Source organism: Mustela nigripes, chromosome 2 (assembly GCF_022355385.1).
Source record: "Mustela nigripes isolate SB6536 chromosome 2, MUSNIG.SB6536, whole genome shotgun sequence".
NCBI lineage: Eukaryota > Metazoa > Chordata > Mammalia > Carnivora > Mustelidae > Mustela > Mustela nigripes.
In genome coordinates, this window is record NC_081558.1 from 135,785,819 (window position 1) to 135,798,224 (window position 12,406).

A 12,406-nucleotide genomic window follows, 5' to 3' on the forward strand; every position below is an offset into this window, starting at 1 on the left:
TTTCATGTGTCTGTTGGCCATCTGGATGTCTTCTTTGCAGAAATGTCTGTTCATGTCCTCTGCCCATTTCTTGATTGGATTATTTGTTCTTTGGGTGTTGAGTTTGCTAAGCTTCTTTATAGATTTTGGATACTAGCCCTTTATCTGATATGTCGTTTGCAAATATCTTCTCCCATTCTGTCAGTTGTCTTTTGGTTTTGTTAGCTGTTTCCTTTGCTGTGCAAAACTTTTGATCTTGTGGAAATCCCAATAGTTCATTTTTGCCCTTGCTTCCCTTGCCTTTGGCAATGTTCCGAGGAAGAAGTTGCTGCGGCTGAGGTCAAAGAGGTTGCTGCCTGTGTTCTCCTCAAGGATTTTGATGGATTCCTTTCTCACATTGAGGTCCTTCATCCATTTTGAGTCTATTTTCATGTGTGGTGTAAAGAAATAGTCCAATTTCATTTTTCTGCATGTGGCTGTCCAATTTTCCCAACACCATTTATTGAAGAGGCTGTCTTTTTTCCATTGGACATTCTTTCCTGCTTTGTCAAAGATTAGTTGACCTTAGATTTGAGGGTCTATTTCTGGGCTCTCTATTCTGTTCCATTGATCTATGTGTCTGTTTTTGTGCCAGTACCATACTGTCTTGATGATGACAGCTTTGTAATAGAGCTTGAAGTCCGGAATTGTGATGCCACCAACTTTGGCTTTCTTTTTCAATATTCCTTTGGCTATTCAAGGTCTTTTGTGGTTCCATATAAATTTAAGGATTATTTGTTCCATTTCTTTGAAAAAGATGGATGGTACTTTGATAGGGATTGCATTAAATGTGTATATTCCTTTAGGTAGCATAGACATTTTCACAATATTTATTCTTCCAATCCAGGAGCATGGAACATTTTTCCATTTCCTTGTGTCTTCCTCAATTTCTTTCATGAGTACTTTATAGTTTTCTGAGTATAGATTCTTTGCCTCTTTGGTTAGGTTTATTCCTAAGTATCTTATGGTTTTGGGTGCAATTGTAAATGGGATTGACTCCTTAATTTCTTTTTCTTCTGTCTTGTTGTTGGTGTAGAGAAATGCAACTGATTTCTGTGCATTGATTTTATATCCTGACATTTTACTGAATTCCTGTACAAGTTCTAGCAGCTTTGGGGTGGAGCCTTTTAGGTTTTCCACATATAGTATCATATCATCTGCAAAAAGTGTTAGTTTGACTTCTCCTTTGCCCATTTGGATGCCTTTAATTTCTTCTTGTTGTCTGATTGCTGAGGCTAGGACTTCTAGTACTATGTTGAATGGCAGTGGTGATAATGGACATCCCTGCCGTGTTCGTGACCTTAGTGGAAAAGCTTTCAGTTTTTCTCCATTGAGAAGGATATTTGCAGGGGATTATTCATAGATGGCTTTGATGATATTGAGGTATGTGCCCTCTATCCCTACACTTCGAAGAGTTTTGATCAGGAAGGGATGCTGTACTTTGTCAAATGGTTTTTCAGCATCTATTGAAAGTATCATATAGTTCTTGTTCTTTCTTTTATTAATGTATTGTATCACATTGATTGATTGATTTGCGGATGTTGAACCAAACTTGCAGCCCTGAATAATCCCACTTGGTCGTGGTGAATACTCTTTTTAATGTACTGTTGGATCCTATTGGCTAATATTTTGGTGAGAATTTTTGCACCTGTGTTCATCAAGGATATTGGTCTCTAATTCTCTTTTTTGATGGAATCCTTGTCTGGTTTTGGGATCAAGGGGATGCTGGACTCCTAAAATGAGTTTGGAAGTTTTCCTTCCATTTCTATTTTTTGGAACAGTTTTAGGAGAATAGGACTTAGTTCTCCTTTAAATGTTTGGTAGAATTCCCCGGGAAACCATCTGGCCCTGGGCTTTTGTTTTTTTGGAGATTTTTGATGACTGTTTCAATCTCCTTACTGGTTAAGGCTCTGTTCAGGTTTTCTATTTCTTCCTGGTTCAGTTGTGGTAGTTTATGTGTCTCCAGGAATGCATCCATTTCTTCCAGATTGTCAAATTTGTTGCCATCGAGTTGTTCATAATGTGTTCTTATAATTGTTTGTATTTCTTTAGTGTTGGTTGTGATCTCTCCTCTTTCATTCATGATTTTATTTATTTGGGTCCTTTCTCTTTTCTTTTTGATAAGTCTGGCCAGGGGTTTATCAATCTTATTAATTCTTTCAAAAAACCAGCTCCTAGTTTCATTGATTTGTTCTTTTTTGTTTTTTTTTTTGTTTCTATTTCATTCATTTTTGCTCTGATCTTTATGATTTCTCTTCTCCTACTGGCTTTCTTTGTTGTTCTTTCTCTAGGTCCTATAGGTGTAGGGTTAGGTTGTGTATTTGAGATCTTTCTTATTTCTTGAGAAAGGCTTGTACCACTATATATTTTCCTCGCAGGACTACCTTTGTTGTGTACCACAGATTTTGAACCGTTGTGTTTTCATTATCATTTATTTCCATGAATTTTTTCAATTCTTCTTTAATTTCCTGGTTGACCCATTCATTCTTCAGAAGGATGCTGTTTAGCCTCCATGTATTTGGGTTCTTTCCAACTTTCCTCTTGTGATTGAGTTCTAGCTTCAGAGCATTGTGTTCTGAAAATATGCAGCGAATGATCACAATCTTTTGATACTGGTTGAGACCTGATTTGTGACCCAGGATGTGATCTATTCTGCAGAATGTTCCATGTGCACTAGAGAAGAATGTGTATTCTGTTGCTTTGGGATGAAATGTTCTGAATATATCTGGGATGTCCACCTGGTCCAGTGTGTCATCTAAGGCCTTTGTTTCCTTGTTGATCTTTTGCTTGGATGATCTATCCATTTCAGTGAGGGGAGTGTTAAAGTTCCCTACTATTATTGTATTATTGTCGATGTATTTCTTTTTTTTTTTTTTATTGATTGGTTTATATAGTTGTTTGCTCCCATGTTAGGGGCATAGATATTTAAAATGGTTAGATCTTCTTGTTGTACAGACCCTTTGAGTATGATATAGTGTCCTTCCTCATCTCTTGTTATAGTCTTTGGCTTAAAGTCTAATTGATCTGATATAAGGATTGCCACTCCAGCTTTCTTCTGATGTCCATTAGCATGGTAAATTGTTTTCCATTCCCTCACTTTAAATCTGGAGGTGTCTTCAGGTCTAAAATGAGTTTCTTGTAGGCATCATATTGATGGGTTTTGTTTTTTTATCCATTCTGATACCCTGTGTCTTTTGATTGGGGCATTTAGCCCGTTCACATTCAGGGTAACTATTGAGAGATATGAGTTTAGTGCCATCGTATTGCCTGTGAGGTGTCTGTTACTGTATATTGTCTCTGTTCCTTTCTGATCTACCACTTGTAGGCTCTCTAACTCACTGAGCCACCCAGGCGCCCTCACTTGTAGGCTCTCTCTTTGCTTAGAGGAACCCTTTCAATATTTCCTGTAGAGCTGGTTTGGTGTTTGCAAATTCTTTCAGTTTTTGTTTGTCCTGGAAGCTTTTAATCTCTCCTCCTATTTTCAATGATAGCCTTGCTGGATATAGTATTCTTGGCTTCATGTTTTTCTCATTTAGTGCTCTGAATATATCATGCCAGCTCTTTCTGGCCTGCCAGGTCTCTGTGGATAAGTCTGCTGCCAATATAATATTTTTACCATTGTATGTTACAGACTTCTTTTGCTGGGCTGCTTTCAGGATTTTCTCTTTGTCACTAAGACTTGTAAATTTTACTATTAGGTGACACGGTGTGGACCTATTCTTATTGATTTTGAGGGGGGTTCTCTGCACCTCCTGGATTTTGATGCTTGTTCCCTTTGCCATATTAGGGAAATTCTCTACAATAATTCTCTCCAGTATACCTTCTGCTCCACTCTCTCTTTCTTCTTCTTCTGGAATCCCAATTATTCTCATGTTGTTTCGTCTTATGGTGTCACTTATCTCTCGAACTCTCCCCTCATGGTCCAGTATTTGTTTGTCTCTCTTTTGCTCAGCTTCCTTATTCTCTGTGTTTTGTCTTCTATATCACTAATTCTTTCTTCTGCCTCATTTGTCCTAGCAGTAAGAGCCTCCATTTTTTATTGCACCTCATTAATAGCTTTTTTTATTTCAGCTTGGTTAGATTTTAGTTCTTTTATTTCTCCAGAAAGAACTTTTATCTCTCCCAGGAGGGTTTCTCTAATATCTTCCATGCCTTTTTTGAGCCCGGCTAGAACCTTGAGAATCGTCATTCTGAACTCTGGATCTGACATATTACCAATGTCTATATTGATTAGGTCCCTAGCCTTTGGTATTGCCTCTTGTTCTTTTCTTCGTGGTGAGTTTTTCTGCCTTGTCATTTTGTCCAGATAAGAATATATGAAGGAACAAATAAAGTACTAAAAGGGTGGCAAAGACCCCAGGAAAATGCACTTTAGCCAAATCAGAAGAGACCCCAAATCATGGTGGGGAGAAAGGGGATAAAAAGAATTTCAGAAAAAAAGAAAAATAAAACATTTTTTTAAAAATATAAAAAAGAAAAAATATATATATTAGACTGGTGACTAGAACAGGGTCACCCACTTAATTTTGGGAGTATTTTGGTCCCTTAGAAGAAACTCCCTCCCAAAATTTTAATGAAAGAAAAACATATAAGGGTAAACACAATGAATGGATGGAATATGCCTATAAAGATGAAAAAAATTTTTTTTAATTTCTAAAAAAGGAGTTGATAAAGTAAGTTGGTTGGGAGAATAAAGAAAAAGAAAGTGGAGAGATTTTGCTCAGGCTGGAGACTAGAACAAGCCTGGAGCTAGATTTAGGGCATATTTTGATCTATTAGAAGAAGTTGTACCCCATATTTTTTAGAAGAAAAAACCCTATGTGTATACAAAAAATAAAGTTAGATACAATGAAGGATAAAATATGACTATAATAATAAGGTTCAGAAAAGGTTATTATTTTTTTATGAAAGGTATTGTTAAGATAAACTGGTTAAAAAATGTTAAAAGAGGAAAGGGTAAAAGTTAAAAAAAATTGAAAGAAGAAAAAAAATTAAATTAAAAAAAATTAATTAACTGCAAGACTAAGGAATCATGGGGAGAAAGCCATGAATTCCATGCTTTGCTTTCTCCTTCTCTGGGATTCTGCTGTTCTCCCTGGTACGTAAACTTGGTCTTGGCTGGATTTCTTGTAGATCTTCTGGGGGAGGGGCCTGTTGTAATGATTCTCAAGTGTCTTTGCCCCAGGCGGAATTGCACTGCCCTTACCAGGGTCTGGGCTAAGTAATTGCTTGGGTTTGCTTTTGAGAGCTTTTGTTCCCTGAACGCTTTCCATAGAGTTCTGGAGGACGGGAATGAAAATGGCGGCCTCCTAGTCTCTGGCCTGGAGGAGCCGAAAGCTTGGGGCCCCACTTCTCAGTGCGCTTTCAGAGACAAGCGCTCAATCACTCCCGTGTCCCTGGCCTCTGGCTGCACTCTGAAATCATCCAGCCTGCGACTGCTTCAAGGTAACCGCGAGCTGAGAGTTCACATCAGCTCTGTCTTTGTAGCCAGCTTCCCTACTCTAACGCTCAGACACCCCCAATCCTTCTGTGACCCCATGGGACCTGGGGCCACACTGACCCCATGTGGATTTCACCCCAGTTTAGCTCTGGAGCGATGTCCCTCAGTGGAGCAGACTTTTAGAAGTCCTGATTTTGTGCTCCATTGCTCCTTTGCCATCTTGACCTATTGAAGCTTCCTTTTCATTTTTAAGACATAGCCATGTCTATATTTTTTTGGTTGAAATACAAATACACATAACATAAATTTTACCATCTCAACCATTTTTTTAAATTTATATTTAAGTTTATTTTATTTTTTAAAGATTGTATTTATTTATTTGACAGAGAGAGCACAAGCAGGGGGAGCAGGAGAGGAAGAAGCACAGTCCCCATTGAGCAAGGAACCCAATGCAGGATTTGATCCCAGAACTCTGGGATCATGACCTGAGCCAAAGGCAGATGCTTAACCCCCTGAGCTACCCAGGAGCCTTTAAATTGATTTTAGAGAAAGAGGGGGGAGGCAAATCAGAGGGAGGGAGAGAATCCTCAAGTGGACTCCCCCCCCCCCCCCCGATGAGTGCAAAGCTGGATGAGGGCCTCAATCCCAGGACACAGACATCATGACCTGAGCCAAAATCAAGAAAGAGCCACTTAATTGACTGAGCCACCCAGGTGTTACACTCCATTTTTAAGTGTACAGCTCAGTGGTATTAAATTTCACATTGTTGTGCAGTTATCACCATCCTCCATCCCCATAACTCTTTTCATCTTGTGAAACTGAAACTTGGGGTGCCTAGGTGACTCAGTGGGTTAAAGCATCTGCCCTCAGTTCAGGTCATGATCCCGGGGTCCGGGGATCGAGCCCCACATCCGGGCTCTCTGCTCAGCAGGGAGCCTGCTTCCTCCTCTCTCTCTCTCTACCTGCCTCTCTGCCTGCTTGTGATTTCTGTCTGTCAAATAAATAAATAAAATCTTGGAGGAAAAAAAACTGAAACTCTATATTCATTAAACAATAACTCCCTGTTTCTCCTTCCCCTAGTCCCTGCCAACCACCATTATACTTTCTAGCTTTATGATTTTGACACTCTTAAGTACGTTATATAAGTGAAATCCTGCAATATTTGTCTTTTTGTACTGGCTTATTTTACTTATGGGTTCGTCCATGTTGTAGCATATTTCAGAATTTCCTTCCATTTCAAGACTGAACAGTATTTCACTGCATGTATACACCATAGTTTGTTTATCCATTCATCCATGGGTGGACACTTTGGTTGTTTCTGTGTTTTAGCTATTAGAAATAATGCTGCTATGAGCATGGGTGCACAAATATCTCTCAGTCCTCTGCTTTTGATTATTTGGGGTCTATATGCAAAGTGAAATTACTGAGTTATATGGCAATTTTATCTTTTTAAGGTTCTTGAGGAACCTCTCTACTGTTTTCCACAGCTGCTTATCATTTTACATTCCCACCAAAGGAGTTCCAATTTCTCCACATCCTTTCCAGACCTTTTTTTTTTCTTTCTTATCTTATCTTTTCTTTTTTTAAATAGTAGCCATCATAATGAGTGTGTTTTTTGCATATTCTAGTTTAAATGTGTCTACCCAAAACTGACTACAGAGCTGACCAGACCAAGGTCTGTTACCTCAGCTCATGCTATCAGTAGGGCTTGCAGCAGCACATCATACTAAACGGGCTTATTAAACCGTCTGGCTCTTTTCCAGCTGAACATCGGTCTACGTGGACACTTGGACTAGATCTACACTACGAGCTCCCCTGGGTCTCCAGCTTGCAGATGGCAACTCTATTAATGATTCCTCATAAAATTCATTACCTATTCTCACTGTCCTGACCTCAAGCTGCTCAACATTTTCATCTAATTAGTTTTCTCTCCAAGAATGGGTCTTACCTCTGTATGGATCATCACCTTAGAGAGGACACCCCCCGAGCTCCTACAAAGGCCCCCCTGGGGAGAGCAGAGCAACCTACCAGTGATCTGCTGGGGAAGTAGAGCATGGGCAAGTGGAAGGACATTCCAAACAGACTGCCTTTGTGCTATAAAGGGCAGGTCAGAAAGAAGGACGCTCATGTGTTGCCCTTACCTTAAAGCTCCGTAGTCCATTGTTTATCCCTCCCTACACATCAAAATTTGACATCTTTTGTTTTTTCAAGAGAACCAACGCACAATTTTATTTACTTTTTGGTAAATTTAAATCCTTGAGAGGTACAACATTGCAAGGATTCTCTGTGCAGTGGCCTTCGCAGGAAGACTGCTTCATGGTTTGGCAAGAACCATGCCACTATTTCTATGGCATGAGTAGTCTTTCTCCAGATCCTTTTTTTTGTTTAATTTATTTTTTATTTATTTTCAGCGTAACAGTATTCATTATTTTTTCACCACACCCAGTGCTCCATGCAATCCGTGCCCTCTATAATACCCACCACCTGGTACCCCGACCTCCCACCCCCTGCCCCTTTAAAACCCTCAGATTGTTTTTCAGAGTCCATAGTCTCTCATGGTTCACCTCCCCTTCCAATTTCCCGCAACTCCCTTCTCCCCTCTATCTCCCCATGTCCTCCATGCTGTTTGTTATGCTCCACAAATAAGTGAAACCATATGATAATTGATTGTCTCTGCTTGACTTATTTCACTCAGCATAATCTCTTCCAGTCCCGTCCATGTTGCTACAAAAGTTGGGTATTCGTTTTTTCTGATGGAGGCATAATACTCCATAGTGTATATGGACCACATCTTCCTTATCCATTTGTCCGTTGAAGGGCATCTTGGTTCTTTCCACAGTTTGGCAACCGTGGCCATTGCTGCTATAAACATTGGGGTACAGATGTCCCTTCTTTTCACTACATCTCTATCTTTGGGGTAAATACCCAGTAGTGCAATGGCAGGGTCATAGGGAAGTTCTATTTTTAATTTCTTGAGGAATCTCCACACTGTTCTCCAAAGAGGCTATACCAACTTGCATTCCCACCAACAGTGTAAGAGGGTTCCCCTTTCTCCACATCCACTCCAACATATGTTGTTTCCTGTCTTGCTAATTTTGGCCATTCTAACTGGTGTAAGGTGGTACCTCAATGTGGTTTTAATTCGAATCTCCCTGATGGCTAGGGATGATGAACATTTTTTCATGTGTCTGATAGCCATTTGTATGTCTTCATTGGAGAAGTCTCTGTTCATATCTTCTACTCATTTTTTTTAAAAGATTTTTATTTATTTACTTGACAAAGATCACAAGTAGGCATAGAGGCAGGCAGAGAGAGAGAGAGAAGGAAGCAGGCTCCCTGCTGAGCAGAGCGCCCGATGCGGGACTTGATCCCAGGACCCTGAGATCATGACCTGAGCCGAAGGCAGCGGCTTAACCCACTGAGCCACCCAGGCACCCTGTCTTCTACTCATTTTTTGATATGATTGTCTGTTTTGTGTGTGTTGAGTTTGAGGAGTTCTTTATAGATCCTGGATATCAACCTTTTGCCTGTACTGTCATTTGCAAATATCTTCTCCCATTCTGTGGGTTGCCTCTTTGTTTTTTTGACTATTTCCTTTGCTGTGCAGAAGCTTTTGGTTTTGATGAAGTCCCAAAAGTTTATTTTCGCTTTTGTTTCCTTTGCCTTTGGAGACATATCTTAAAAGAAGTTGCTGTGGCTGATATCAAAGAGATTACTGCCTATGTTCTCCTCTAGGATTCTGATGGATTCCTGTCTCACATTAAGGTCTTTTATCCATTTTGAGTTTATCTTTGTGTATGGTGTAAGAGAATGGTCGAGTTTCATTCTTCTACATATAGCTGCCCAGTTTTCCCAGCACCATTTATTGAAGAGACTGTCTTTTTTCCACTGTATATTTTTTCCTGTTTTGTCGAAGATTATTTGACCATAGAGTTTCAGGTCCATATCTGGGCTCTCTACTCTGTTCCACTGGTCTATGTGTCTGTTTTTATGCCAGTATCATGTCTTGGTGATCACAGCTTTGTAGTAAAGCTTGAAATCAGGTAACGTGATGCCCCCTGTTTTATTTTTGTTTTTCAACATTTCCTTAGTGATTCGGGGTCTCTTTTGATTCCATACAAATTTTTGGATTATTTGCTCCAGCTCTTTGAAGAATACCGGTGGAATTTTGATTGGAATGGCTTTAAAAGTATAGATTGCTCTAGGCAGTATAGACATTTTAACAATGTTTATTCTTCCGATCCAGATCCTTCTGGTTCTGTTTGGTTTGCCAGCAGGCGTCACTGTGTTTTGCTTTATGCTCATAAGCACATCTCTCACCCAAGTAGAATTTAGTTGAATGTTAGGCATAAGCAAACACCTTCAATTTTAAAGAGAGTTGTGTGCTCTCTCTTGTTCTGGCGACACTGCCAGGAAAAATAGTCCTGGACCACAAGCTCCCTGACATAGTTACCACTTTACAAGTCCTATTCCCAGCGGGCTTTCACAGGCTCCAGGATAATGGACAGAGTAGATTTGATCTCTTCTGATAGCATAAGAATCTCTCACTAATTAGAGAAGAACAAAGTACTTTTTCAATACAGTTTGTCCCTAAATAAACTGTGTTAATTGCCGAATCTAAGATATAGTGTAGCCCTAAATCTTACTCAGTATCTTAAAAAAATAAAATAAAATAAAACTAACTTTAATTTGTAGAAGGTTGATATTGCATTGTTTTGTTGTTACTATTTATCTTGTGGTAAAAATTAACATTACAAAAAAGCAATAGTTCCATTAGTAATCACCAGAGAAAAATAACTTTGTTCTCCAGATTATGGTTTGAAAGAGCACATCATTTCACACTGACATTGCCTCAAAATTCATAATTAATCCTGAAATTATGTAAGTAAAAATTCTGTGGGTCAGTAAAGAAAAAAAGAGAAATGATTTTCCTAAAGTATTAAGATTGCTCAAGGCATGGCCATAAGCCATGCCCCCTTGAGTTTTGTGGGATCGTTTTCTTAGGCAAAGTGGACTTAGGATTGGCAAGAACTCAAACAGGACAAAGAGTACACAGGGTACAGCAGGACATGGGAGTTATGATTTAGGAGGGCTCCTGCCCCTTGAGTCATTAATAACAATATTTAGCACTCCTGGGGTGCTTTTGAACCCTTGGAAGCCCCTCAAAGTCCTACCATGGGCCCCGGGCACTGGGTGCCTGAGAAAGGTTATTGTTACAATTATGATGTAACCTGATGTCCTTCACTAATGGACACACTGGGGGGATGAAGAAACCAATACTGAGCGCCACATGTTATAGTCACACCCTCCTCACTGACACCTCACTGTGCCAGTTTCCCTATGAGCACAGCAAGGAAGCTAGAGTGACTCCTTGCCCACCGAGTCTGATTATGTCATACCTCTGCTTAAACATTCAGACCTCCTGTCAACCTTAGAACAAAGACAAAATCCTAATATGGTCTTCAGGATTTGGCATCGACTCCTGCCCACTTCACCATCATCTTCCACTTTTTGCTCCTGCACACTGGTCTTCTGCAAGCTCCTCAAGCTATCCGTGAGAGCACTTTGATGCCACAGAGCTCTGTCCAGGCTCTTCCCTGCCTCCCACCCCACCCACACTTTGCCTTGGCTCTTGGCTCACGCTAGTACTTGAGATCTCAACTTAAAAGTCTATTCCTCAATAAACTTCCTGCTCCAAACTACTTTACCTCTTCCAGACCAAGTACCTTTTCCTCAAGAATGTATCACATATGTGATTATACACTCATGCATGTGATTATGTGATTAACGTCTTTATCCTCCACTTAAGCTGTCATCTCCATAAGGGCAAGGCCCATGTATGTTTTGCTTACCATGTTTTTTCCTAATGCCTGGCAGAGGTACATCATAGACTCTTAATAAATGTTTGGTGCTTGAACAAATGGCAGAGTGCTGCCCCATCCCTTATAAATGTAATATTTGGGTTCACTCCCCACCATTCCAGCACAAGGTATAATCAGCATACAAACTTTAATCCCAAATACGGTAAAGGTTTATTCACACCCTATTCTCTGGAATTTAAGAGCATATTGATTACTTCAGTTTGTGCCTCTCCATCTTTCAGAAGAAAGAAAATCATCACAGACTGAGAGAGACAGTGAGAGAGAGAGAGAGAGAGAGAGAACACAAGCAGGGGGAGTGGGAGATGGAGAAGCAGGCCTCCCATTGAGCAGGGAGCCTGATGCAGGGATCATGACCTGAGCTGAAGGCAGCTGCTTAACAACTGAGTCACCCAGGCACCCCTTGAGTATTTGTTTAAAGAGAAAGCTTATATCCTGCTCTTAAGCCATAATTCATTTAATACTCATAAATACCTCTAACATCCCCACACACAAAAAGAGGCGATCACATTCATTATATTTAAGAAATCTCCATAGAAAGAACACTTGTTATTTTTATTTTATTTAATGCTCAATGTATTAAAGCCTACAAGTTTAATAAAACTTTGAAAATCAAATTTTCTCATACATTTGAGCATTGATTATTTATTTAAATTACCTAAAATTATTTAAGCTATAATGAAATTCTAGCATAACTAATTTCTGAAGAGTTCAGACACAAATGATGACAACCAAACACTTAAAACTATTTTAAAATATCAACCCAACTTATTTCCTAAGTATTTCTATACTTCTTATGCCTTTTCAACTTCAACTTTGTACAAAATGCAGTATTGCTCATTTCAGTTCCTTCCAAGTACTATACAATATTCCAGGCCAAAAAAAGAAAAATAATAATAATGGCAATATCACTTGGTATCCAGCTGGGAAGACCAAACCCACTCAGGATATTTCAGACATCAGAAATTTAACACAGAGATTGGCAGCAGCAGCAGGAGCACACCATCACTCTCAAGCCCCTGGGAGAACAAGAAGAAAGTGGTGTTACCAAGGTGCACAACATGGTATG

General features: G+C 39.6%; 1 pseudogene; it reads right to left on the minus strand.

Moving 5' to 3' along the window:
* Positions 1 to 7,706: 7,706 nt before the first annotated feature.
* Positions 7,707 to 9,905, minus strand: LOC132010538 (large ribosomal subunit protein eL33-like; annotated as a pseudogene).
* Positions 9,906 to 12,406: the final 2,501 nt, after the last annotated feature.